Genomic DNA, 12,414 nt, shown 5'->3' on the forward strand with positions numbered 1-12,414 from the left:
GATCCCGCTCCTCTCACTGCTCCTCTCGTGCTGTTTATAGCGTCGCTGATCCCACTCCTCTCACTGTTCCTCTCGCGCTCTTTATAGCGCCGCTGATCCCACTCCGCTCACTGCTCCTCTCGTGCTCTTTATAGCGCCGCTGATCCCACTCCTCTCACTGTTCCTCTCGCGCTCTTTATAGCGCCGCTGATCCCGCTCCCCTCACTGCTCCTCTCACGCACTTTATAGCGCCGCTGATCCCACAATCCACTCACTGCTCCTCTCGTGCTCTTTAAAGCGCCGCTGATCCCGCTCCTCTCGTGCTCTTTATATCGCCGCTGACCATGCTCCTCTCACTGCTCCTCTCACGCTCTATATAGCGTTGCTGATCCCGCTCCTCTCGCGCTCTTTATAGCGTCGCTGATCCCGCTCCTCTCACTGCCCCTCTCGCGCTCTTTATAGCGCCGCTGATCCCACTCCTCTCTGTTCCTCTCGCGCTCTTTATAGCGCCGCTGATCCCACTCCGCTCACTGCTCCTCTCGCGCTCTTTATACCGCCGCTGATCCCACTCCTCTCACTGTTCCTCTCGCGCTCTTTATAGCGCCGCTGACCCCACTCCTCTCACTGTTCCTCTCGTGCACTTTATAGCGTCGCTGATCCCGCTCCTCTCGCGCTCTTTATAGCGCCGCTGATCCCACTCCTCGCACTGCTCCTCTCGTGCTCTTTATAGCGCCGCTGATCCCGCTCCTCTCGTGCTCTGTATAGCGTCGCTGATCCCGCTCCTCTCACTGTTCCTCTCGCGCTCTTTATCGCGGCACTGACCACGCTCCATTCACTGCTCCTCTCGCGCTCTTTATAGCGCCACTGACCACGCTCCTCTCACAGCTCCTCTCGCGCTCTTTATAGCGCCGATGTTCCCGCTCCTCTCACTGTTCCTCTCGCACTCTTTATAGCGCCACTGATCACGCTCCTCTCGCGCTCTTTATAGCGCCGCTGATCCTGCTCCTCTCACTGCTCCTCTCACGCTCTTTATAGCGCCGCTGATCCTGCTCCTCTCACGGCTCCTCTCACGCTCTTTATAGCGCCGCTGATCCCACTTCTCTCACTGTTCCTCTCGCGCTCTTTATAGCGTTGCTGATCCCGCGCTCTCACTGCTCCTCTCGCGCTCTTTATAGCGCCGCTGATCCCACTCCCCTCACTGCTCCTCTCGTGCTCTTTATAGCGCCGCTGATCACACTCCTCTCACTATTCCTCTCGCGCTCTTTATAGCGCCGCTGATCCCACTCCTCTCACTGCTCCTCTCGCGCACTTTATAGCGCCGCTGACCACGCTCCACTCACTGCTCCTCTCGCGCTCTTTATAGCGCCACTGACCACGCTCCTCTCACTGCTCCTCTCACGCTCTTTATAGCGCCACTGACCACGCTCCTCTCACTGCTCCTCTCGCGATCTTTATAGCGCCGCTGATCCCACTCCTCTCGCTGTTCCTCTCGCGCTCTTTATAGCGCTACTGATCCCACTCCGCTCACTGCTCCTCTCGTGCTCTTTATAGCGCCGCTGATCCCACTCCTCTCACTGCTCCTCTCGTGCTCTTTATAGCGCCGCTGATCACACTCCTCTCACTATTCCTCTCGCGCTCTTTATAGCGTCGCTGATCCCGCTCCTCTCGCGCTCTTTATAGCGCCGCTGACCACGCTCCTCTCGCGCTCTTTATAGCGCCGCTGATCCCACTCCCCTCACTGCTCCTCTCGCGCTCTTTATAGCGCCGCTGACCACGCTCCTCTCGCGTTCTTTATAGCGCCGCTAATCCCGCTCCTCTCGCGCTCTTTATAGCGGCACTGACCACGCTCCTCTCACAGCTCCTCTCGCGCTCTTTATAGCGTCACTGATCCCGCTCCGCTCACTGCTCCTCTCGCGCTCTTTATAGCGCCGCTGATCCCACTCCTCTCACTGCTCCTCTCGCGCACTTTATAGCGCCGCTGACCATGCTCCTCTCACTGTTCCTCTCGCGCTCTTTATAGCGGCACTGACCACGCTCCACTCACTGCTCCTCTCGTGCTCTTTATAGCGCCACTGACCACGCTCCTCTCACTGCTCCTCTCACGCTCTTTATAGCGCCACTGACCACGCTCCTCTCACTGCTCCTCTCGCGATCTTTATAGCGCCGCTGATCCCACTCCTCTCGCTGTTCCTCTCGCGCTCTTTATAGCGCTACTGATCCCACTCCGCTCACTGCTCCTCTCGTGCTCTTTATAGCGCCGCTGATCCCACTCCTCTCACTGTTCCTCTCGCGCACTTTATAGCGTCGCTGATCCCGCTCCTCTCGCGCTCTTTATAGCGCCGCTGATCCTGCTCCACTCACTGCTCCTCTCGTGCTGTTTATAGCGTCGCTGATCCCGCTCCCCTCACTGCTCCTCTCGCGCACTTTATAGCGCCACTGACCACGCTCCTCTAACTGCTCCTCTCGTGCTCTTTATAGTGTTGCTGATCCCGCTCTTCTCACTGCTCCTCTCGCGCTCTTTAGGGCACCACTGACAACGCTCCACTCACTGCTCCTCTCGCGCTCTTTATAGCGCCGCTGATCCCGCTCACTCACTGCTCCTTTTGCGCTCTTTATAGCGCCGCTGACCACGCTCCACTCACTGCTCCTCTCGTGCTCTTTATAGCGCCGCTGATCCCACTCCTCTCACTGTTCCTCTCGTGCTCTTTATAGCGTTGCTGATCCGGTTCCTCTCGCGCTCTTTATAGCGCCACTGACCACGCTCCTCTCACTGCTTCTCTCACGTTCTTTATAGCGCCGCTGATACCGTTCCTCTCACTGCTCCTCTCACGTTCTTTGTAGCGTCGCTGATCCCGCTCCTCTCACTGTTCCTCTCACGCTCTTTATATCGTCGCTGATCCCGCTCCCCTCACTGCTCCTCCCGCGCTCTTTATAGCGCCGCTGATCCCGCTCCCCTCACTGCTTCTCTCACGTTCTTTGTAGCGTCGCTGATCCCGCTCCTCTCACTGTTCCTCTCGCGCTCTTTATATCGTCGCTGATCCCGCTCCCCTCACTGCTCCTCTCGCGCTCTTTATATCGCCGCTGATCCTGCTCCCCTCACTGCTCCTCTCGCGCTCTTTATAGCATCGCTGAACCCGCTACGCTCACTGCTCCTCTCGCGCTCTTTATAGCGTCGCTGATCCCGCTCCTCTCACTGTTCCTCTCGCGCTCTTTATAGCGCCGCTGATCCCGCTTCCCTCACTGTTCGTCTCGCGCTCTTTATAGCGCCGCTGACCATGCTCCTCTCACTGTTCCTCTTGCGCTCTTTATAACGCCGCTGATCCCGCTCCCCTCACTGCTCCTCTTGTGCTCTTTATAGCGCCGCTGATCCCACTCTTCCCACTGTTCCTCTCGCGCTCTTCAAAGCGTCGCTGATCCCGCTCCCCTCACTGCTCCTCTCGCGCTCTTTATAGCGCCGCTGATCCCGCTCCTCTCACTGCTCCTCTCGTGCTCTTTATAGCGCCGCTGATCCCACTCCTCTCACTGTTCCTCTCGCGCTCTTTATAGCGTCGCTGACCCCGCTACGCTCACTGCTCCTCTCGCGCTCTTTATAGCGTCGCTGATCCCGCTCCTCTCACTGCTCCTCTCGCGCTCTTTATAGCGCCGCTGATCCCGCTCCACTCACTGCTCCTCTCGTGCTCTTTATAGCGCCGCTGATCCCGCTCTTTCACTGGTACTCTCGCGCTCTTTATAGCGGCACTGACCACGCTCATCTCACTGTTCCTCTCGTGCTCTTTATAGCGCCACTGACCACGCTCCCCTCACTGTTCCTCTCGCACACTTTATAGCGCCGCTGATCCCACTCCTCTCACTGCTCCTCTCGCGCACTTTATAGCGCCGCTGACCATGCTCCTCTCACTGTTCCTCTCGCGCTCTTTATAGCGGCACTGACCACGCTCCACTCACTGCTCCTCTCACGCTCTTTATAGCGCCGCTGATCCCACTCCTCTCGCTGTTCCTCTCGCGCTCTTTATAGCGCTACTGATCCCACTCCGCTCACTGCTCCTCTCGTGCTCTTTATAGCGCCGCTGATCCCACTCCTCTCACTGATCCTCTCGCGCACTTTATAGCGTCGCTGATCCCGCTCCTCTCGCGCTCTTTATAGCGCCGCTGATCCTGCTCCACTCACTGCTCCTCTCGTGCTGTTTATAGCGTCGCTGATCCCGCTCCCCTCACTGCTCCTCTCGCGCACTTTATAGCGCCGCTGACCACAATCCACTCACTGCTCCTCTCGTGCTCTTTATAGCGTCGCTGATCCCGCTCCGCTCACTGTTCCTCTCGCACTCTTTATAGCCCCGCTGATCCCGCTCCACTCACTGCTCCTCTCGCGCTCTTTATAGCGCCGCTGATCCCGCTCCTCTCACGCACTTTATAGCGCTGCTGATTCCGCGCCACTCACTGCTCCTCTCGCGCTCTTTATAGCGCCGCTGATCCCGCTCCTCTCGCGCTCTTTATAGCGCCGCTGACCACGCTCCGCTCACTGCTCCTCTCACGCTCTTTATAGCGCCCCTGATCCCGCTCCTGTCGTGCTCTTTATAGCGCCACTGATCCTGTTCCTCTAACTGTTCCTCTCACGTTCTTTATAGCGCCGCTGATCCCGCTCCTCTCACTGCTCCTCTCGCACTCTTTATAGCGCCGCTGACCACGCTCCTCTCACTGTTCCTCTCGTGCTCTTTATAGCGCCGCTGATCCCGCTCCTCTCACGCTCTTTATGCACCAGTGACCACGCTCCTTTCACTGCTCCTCTTGCGCTCTTTATAGCGCCGCTGATCCCGCTCCTCTCACTGCTCCTCTCGCGCTCTTTAAAGCGCCACTGACCACGCTCCTCTCGCGCTCTTCATAGCGCCACTGACTACGCTTCACTCACTGCTCCTCTCGCGCTCTTTATAGCGCCACTGATCCCGTTCCTCTCACTGCTCCTCTCACGTTCTTTATAGTGCCACTGATCCCGCTCCTCTCACGCTCTTTATAGCTTCGCTGATCCCGCTCCTCTCACAGCTCCTCTCGCGCTCTTTATAGCGTCGCTGATCCCGCTCCTCTCACTGTTCCTCTCGCGCTCTTTATAGCGTCGCTGATCCCGCTCCCCTCACTGCTCCTCTCGCGCCCTTTATAGCGTTGCTGATCCCGCTCCCCTCACTGCTCCTCTCGCGCCCTTTATAGCGTTGCTGATCCGGCGTCTCTCACTGCTCCTCTCGCGCTCTTTATAGCGTCGCTGATACCGCTCCTCTCACTGCTCCTCTCACGCTCTTTATAGCATCACTGATCCCGTTCCTCTCACTGTTCCTCTCGCGCTCTTTATAGCGCCGCTGATCCCGCTGCACTCGCTGCTTCTCGCACGTTTTTTATAGCGCCGCTGATCCCACTCTTCCCAATGCTCCTCTCGCGCTCTTTATAGCGTCGCTGATCCTGCTCCCGTCACTGCTCCTCTCGCGCTCTTTATAGCGCCACTGACCATGCTCCACTCACTGTTCCTCTCACGCTCTTTATAGCACCGCTGATCCGGCTCCACTCACTGCTCCTCTCGTGCTCTTTATAGCGTCGCTGATCCCGCTCCTCTCACTGCTTCTCTCACGTTCTTTATAGCGCCGCTGATTCCGCTCCCCTCACTGCTCCTCTCGTGCTCTTTATATCGCCGCTGATCCTGCTCCTCTCACTGCTCCTCTCGTGCTCTGTAAAGCGCCGCTGATCCCGTTCCTCTCACTGCTCCTCTCACGTTCTTTGTAGCGTCGCTGATCCCGCTCCCCTCACTGCTCCTCTCGCGCTCTTTATATCGCCGCTGATCCCGCTCCCCTCACTGCTCCTCTCGTGTTCTGTAAAGCATCGCTGATCCCGCTACTCTCACTGCTCCTCTCGCGCCCTTTATAGCGCCGCTGATCCCGCTTCCCTCACTGTTCCTCTCGCGCTCTTTATAGCGCCGCTGACCATGCTCCTCTCACTATTCCTCTTGCGCTCTTTATAGCGCCGCTGACCATTCTCCACTCACGGCTCCTCTCGCGCTCTTTATAGCGCCGCTGATCCCGCTCCTCTCACTGCTCCTCTCGTGCTCTTTATAGCGCCACTGACCATGCTCCACTCACGGCTCCTCTGCGCTCTTTATAGCGCCGCTGATCCCGCTCCTCTCACTGCTCCTCTCGTGCTCTTTATAGCGCCGCTGACCCCAATCCTCTCACTGTTCCTCTCGCGCTCTTTATAGCGTCGCTGATCCCAATCCTCTCACTGTTCCTCTCGCGCTCTTTATAGCGTCGCTGATCCCACTCCACTCACTGCTCCTCTCGTGGTCTTTATAGCGCCGCTGAACCCGCTCCTCTCACTGTTCCTCTCGTGCTCTTTATAGCGCCGCTGACCCCAATCCTCTCACTGTTCCTCTCGCGCTCTTTATAGCGTCCCTGATCCCGCTCCTGTCGTGCTCTTTATAGCGCCTCTGATCACACTCATCTCACTGTTCCTTTTGCGCTCTTTATAGTGCCACTGACCACGCTCCTCTCACTGCTCCTATCGCACTCTTTATAGCGTCGCTCATCCCGCTCCACTCACTGCTCCTCTCGCGCTCTTTATAGCGCCGCTGATCCCGCTCAGCTCACTGCTCCTCTCGCGCTCTTTATAGCGCCGCTGATCCCGCTCAGCTCACTGCTCCTCTCGCGCTCTTTATAGCGCCGCTGATCCCGCTCAGCTCACTGCTCCTCTTGCGCTCTTTATAGCGTCGCTGATCCCGCTCCTCTCGCGCTCTTTATAGCGCCGCTGATCCCGCTCCACTCACTGCTCCTCTCGTGCTCTTTATAGCGCCGCTGATCCCGCTCCTCTCACTGCTCCTCTCGCGCTCTTTATAGCGCCGCTGACCACAATCCTCTCGCGCCCTTCATAGCGTCGCGGATCCCGCGCCTCTCACTGCTCCTCTCGTGCTCTTTATAGCGCCGCTGATCCCACTCCTCTCACTGTTCCTCTCGCGCTCTTTATAGCGCCGCTGATCCCGCTCCTCTCACTGTTCGTCTCGCGCTCTTTACAGCGCCGCTGAAGCCGCTCCCCTCACTGCTCCTCTCGCGCTCTTTATAGCGCCGCTGACCACGCTCCCCTCACTGCTCCTCTCGCGCTCTTTATAGCGTCGCTGATCCCGCACCTCTCACTGCTCCTCTCGCGCTCTTTATAGCAGCGCTGATCCCGCTCCTCTCACTGCTCCTCTCGTGCTCTTTATAGCGCCGCTAATCCCGCTCCTCTCGTGCTCTTTATAGCGCCGCTGACCACGCTCCTCTCACAGCTCCTCTCGCGCTCTTTATAGCGCCGCTGATCCCGCTCCTCTCACTGTTCCACTCGCATTCTTTATAGCGGCACTGACCACGCTCCTCTCACTGCTCCTCTCACGCTCTATATAGCGTCGCTGATCCTGCTCCTCTCGCGCTCTTTATAGCGCCGCTGATCCCACTTCTCTCACTGCTCCTCTCGCGCTCTTTATAGCGTCGCTGATCCCGCTCTGCTCACTGCTCCTCTCGCGCTCTTTATAGCGCCGCTGATCCCACTCCTCTCACTGTTCCTCTCGCGCTCTTTATAGCGCCGCTGATCCCACTCCGCTCACTGCTCCTCTCGTGCTCTTTATAGCGCCACTGATCCCGCTCCCCTCATTGCTCCTCTCGTGCTCTTTATAGCGTCGCTGATCGCACTTCTCTCACTGCTCCTCTCGCGCTCTTTATAGCGCCGCTGATCCCACTCCGCTCACTGCTCCTCTCGCACTCTTTATAGCGCCACTGACGACGCTCCTCTCACTGTTCCTCTCGAGCTCTTTATAGCGCCGCTGATCCCGCTCCTCTCACTGCTCCTCTCAGGTTTTTTATAGCGCCACTGACCACGCTCCGCTCACTGCTCCTCTCACGCTCTTTATAGCGCCGCTGACCACGCTCCTCTCACTGCTCCTCTCATGTTCTTTAAAGCGTCGCTGATCCCGCTCCTCTCGCGCTCTTTAAAGCGTCGCTGATCCCGCTCCCCTCACTGCTCCTCTTGCGCTCTTTATAGCGCCGCTGATCCCGTGCCTCTCACTGCTCCTCTCGCGCTCTTTATAGCGCCGCTGACCACGCTCCTCTCCCACTCTTTATAGCGTCGCTGATCCCGCTCCTCTCGTGCTCTTTATAGCGTCGCTGATCCCACTCCTCTCACTGTTCCTCTCGCACTCTTTATAGCGCCGCTGATCCCACTCCTCTCACTGTTCCTCTCGCACTCTTTATAGCGCCGCTGATCCCACTCCACTCACTGTTCCACTCGCACTCTTTATAGCGCCGCTGATCCCACTCCACTCACTGTTCCACTCGCGCTCTTTATAGCGCCGCTGATCCCACTCCTCTCACTGTTCCTCTCGCACTCTTTATAGCGCCGCTGATCCCACTCCACTCACTGTTCCTCTCGTGCTCTTTATAGCGCCGCTGATCCCGTTACTCACACGCTCTTTATAGCGCCGCTGATCCCGCGCCACTCACTGCTCCTCTCACGTTCTTTATAGCGCCACTGACCACGCTCCACTCACTGCTCCTCTCACGCTCTTTATAGCGTCGCTGATCCCGCGCCACTCACTGCTCCTCTCACGTTCTTTATAGCGTCGCTGATCCCACTCCTCTCACTGCTCCTCTCATGCTCTTTATAGCGCCGCTGAACCCACTCCTCTCACTGCTCCTCTCGCGCTCTTTATAGCATCGCTGATCCCGCTCCACTCACTGCTCCTCTCGTGCTCTTTATAGCGCCACTGACCACGCTCCACTCGCTGCTCCTCTAGCGCTCTTTATAGCACCGCTGATCCCGCTCCGATCACTGTTCCTCTCGCGCTCTTTAGAGCGCCACTGATCCCGCTCCTCTCACTGCTCCTCTCGCGCTCTTTAAAGCATCGCTGACCACGCTCCTCTCACGCTCTTTAAAGCGCTCCGCTCACTGTTCCTCTCGCGCTCTTTATAGCGCCGCTGATCCGGCTCCTCTCACTGCTCCTCTCGTGCTCTTTATAGCGCCGCTGATCCGGCTCCACTCACTGCTCCTATCGCGCTCTTTATAGCGCCACAGACCACGCTCCTCTCACTGCTCCTGTTGCGCTCTTTATAGCGCCGCTGATCCCGCTCCACCTACTGCTCCTCTCGCCCTCTTTATAGCGCCGCTGACCATGCTCCTCTCACTGTTCCTCTCGCGCTCTTTATAGCGTTAGTGACCATGCTCCTCTCACTGCTCCTCTCGTGCTCTTTATAGCGTCGCTGACCACGCTCCACTCACTGCTCCTCTCGCGCTCTTTATAGCGTCGCTGATCCCGCTCCACTCACTGCTCCTCTCGCGCTCTTTATAGCGTCGCTGATCCCGCTCCCCTCACTGCTCCTCTCGCGCTCTTTATAGCGCCGCTGACCACGCTCCGCTCACTGCTCCTCTCGCACTCTTTATAGCGCCGCTGATCCCGCTCCTCTCACTGCTCCTCTCGCACTCTGAATAGCGCCACTGATCCCGCTCCTCTCACTGCTCCTCTCGCGCTCTTTATAGCGCCGCTGACCACGCTCCCCTCACTGCTCCTCTTGCGCTCTTAATAGCGCCACTGATCCCGCTCCTCTCGCACTCTTTATAGCGCCACTGACCACGCTCCACTCACTGCTCCTCTCGTGCTCTTTACAGCGCCACTGATCCCGCTCCTCTCGCACTCTTTATAGCGCCACTGACCACGCTCCACTCACTGCTTCTCTCGTGCTCTTTATAGCGCCACTGATCCCGCTCCTCTCGCACTCTTTTTAGCGCCGCTGACCACGCTCCACTCACTGCTCCTCTCGCACTCTTTATAGCGCCGCTGATCCCGTTCCTCTCGCGCTCTTTATAGCGTCGCTGATCCCGCTCCACTCACTGCTCCTCTCGCGCTCTTTATAGCGCCGCTGATCCCGCTCCGATCACTGTTCCTCTCGTGCTCTTTATAGCATCGCTGACCACGCTCCTCTCACGCTCTTTAAAGCGCTCCGCTCACTGTTCCTCTCACGCTCTTTATAGCGCCGCTGATCCGGCTCCCCTCACTGCTACTATTGTGCTCTTTATAGCGCCACTGACCAAGCTCCACTCACTTCTCCTCTCGCGCTCTTTATAGCGTCGCTGATCCCGTTCCTCCCATTGCTTCTTTCGTGCTCTTTACAGCGCCGCTGATCCCACTTCGCTCACTGCTCCTCTCGCACTCTTTATAGCGCCGCTGACCACGCTCCCCTCACTGCTCCTCTCGCGCTCTTTATAGCGCCGCTGATCCCGCTCCTCTCACTGCTCCTCTCGCGCTCTTTATAGCGTCGCTGACCACGCTCCGCTCACTGCTCCTCTCGCGCTCTTTATAGCGCCGCTGATCCCGCTCCTCTCACTGCTCCTCTCGCGCTCTTTATAGCGTCGCTGACCACGCTCCCCTCACTGCTCCTCTCGCGCTCTTTATAGCGGCGCTGATCCCGCTCCACTCACTGCTCCTCTTGCGCTCTTTTTAGCGCCGCTGATCCCGCTCCGCTCACTGCTCCTGTCGTGCTCTTTATAGCGCCGCTGATCCCGCTCCTCTCACTGTTCCTCTCGCGCTTTAGAGCGCCACTGATCCCGCTCCTCTCACTGCTCCTCTCACGCTCTTTAAAGCGCTCTGCTCACTGTTCCTCTCGCGCTCTTTATAGCGCCTCTGATCCGGCTCCCCTCACTGCTCCTATCGTGCTCTTTATAGAGTTGCTGATCCCGCTTCTTTCACTGCTCCTCTCGCGCTCTTTATAGCGTCGCTGATCCTGTTCCTCTCACTGCTTCTTTCGTGCTCTTTACAGCGCCGCTGATCCCACTCCTCTCACTGCTCCTCTCGTGCTCTTTATAGCGTCGCTGATCCCGTTCCTCTCACTGCTTCTTTCGTGCTCTTTATAGCGCCGCTGATCCCACTCCACTCACTGCTCCTCTCACGTACTTTATAGCGCCACTGACCACGCTCCTCTCACTGCTCCTCTCGTGCTCTTTATAGTGTCGTTGATCCCACTCCTCTCACTGCTCCTCTCGTGCTCTTTATAGCGCCGCTGATCCCGCTCCACTCACTGCTCCTCTCACGTACTTTATAGCGTCGCTGATCCCGCTCCACTCACTGCTCCTATCGCGCTCTTTATAGCGCCACTGACCACGCTCCTCTCGCGCTCTTTATAGCGTCGCTGATCCCGCTCCTCTCACTGCTCCTCTCGTGCTCTTTATAGCGTCGCTGGTCCCGCGCCGCTCACTGCTCCTCTCGCGCTCTTTACAGCGCCACTGATCCCGCTCCCCTCATTGCTCCTCTCGTGCTCTTTATAGCGTCGCTGATCGCACTTCTCTCACTGTTCCTCTCGCGCTCTTTATAGCGCCACTGACCACGCTCCTCTCACTGTTCCTCTCGCGCTCTTTATAGCGCCGCTGATCCCACTCCGCTCACTGCTTCTCTCGCGCTCTTTATAGCGCCACTGACCACGCTCCGCTCACTGCTCCTCTCACGCTCTTTATAGCGCCGCTGACCACGCTCCTCTCACTGCTCCTCTCATGTTCTTTAAAGCGTCGCTGATCCCGCTCCTCTCGCGCTCTTTATAGCGCCACCGACCACGCTCCCCTCACTGCTCCTCTTGCGCTCTTTATAGCGCCACTGACCACGCTCCCCTCACTGCTCCTCTCGCGCTCTTTAAAGCGTCGCTGATCCCGCTCCCCTCACTGCTCCTCTCGCGCTCTTTATAGCGCCGCTGATCCAGCTCTGCTCACTGCTCCTCTCGTGCTCTTTATAGCGTCGCTGATCCCGTGCCTCTCACTGCTCCTCTCGCGCTCTTTATAGCGCCGCTGACCACGCTCCTCTCCCACTCTTTATAGCGTCGCTGATCCCGCTCCTCTCGTGCTCTTTATAGCGTCGCTGATCCCGTGCCTCTCACTTCTCCTCTCGTGCTCTTTATAGCGCCGCTGATCCCACTCCTCTCACTGTTCCTCTCGCACTCTTTATAGCGCCGCTGATCCCACTCCTCTCACTGTTCCTCTCGCACTCTTTATAGCGCCGCTGATCCCACTCCTCTCACTGTTCCTCTCGCACTCTTTATAGCGCCGCTGATCCCGCTCCCCTCACTGCTCCTCTCGTGCTCTTTATAGCGTCGCTGATCCCGTGCCTCTCACTGCTCCTCTCGCGCTCTTTATAGCGCCGCTGACCACGCTCCTCTCCCACTCTTTATAGCGTCGCTGATCCCGCTCCTCTCGTGCTCTTTATAGCATCGCTGATCCCGTGCCTCTCACTTCTCCTCTCGTGCTCTTTATAGCGCCGCTGATCCCACTCCTCTCACTGTTCCTCTCGCACTCTTTATAGCGCCGCTGATCCCACTCCACTCACTGTTCCACTCGCACTCTTTATAGCGCCGCTGATCCCGCTCCTCTCACTGATCCACTCGCACTCTTTATAGCGCCGCT

The sequence above is a fragment of the Somniosus microcephalus genome, chromosome 7, assembly GCF_052327205.1.
Source record: "Somniosus microcephalus isolate GS21.2 chromosome 7, FLI_Smic_1.0, whole genome shotgun sequence".
NCBI lineage: Eukaryota > Metazoa > Chordata > Chondrichthyes > Squaliformes > Somniosidae > Somniosus > Somniosus microcephalus.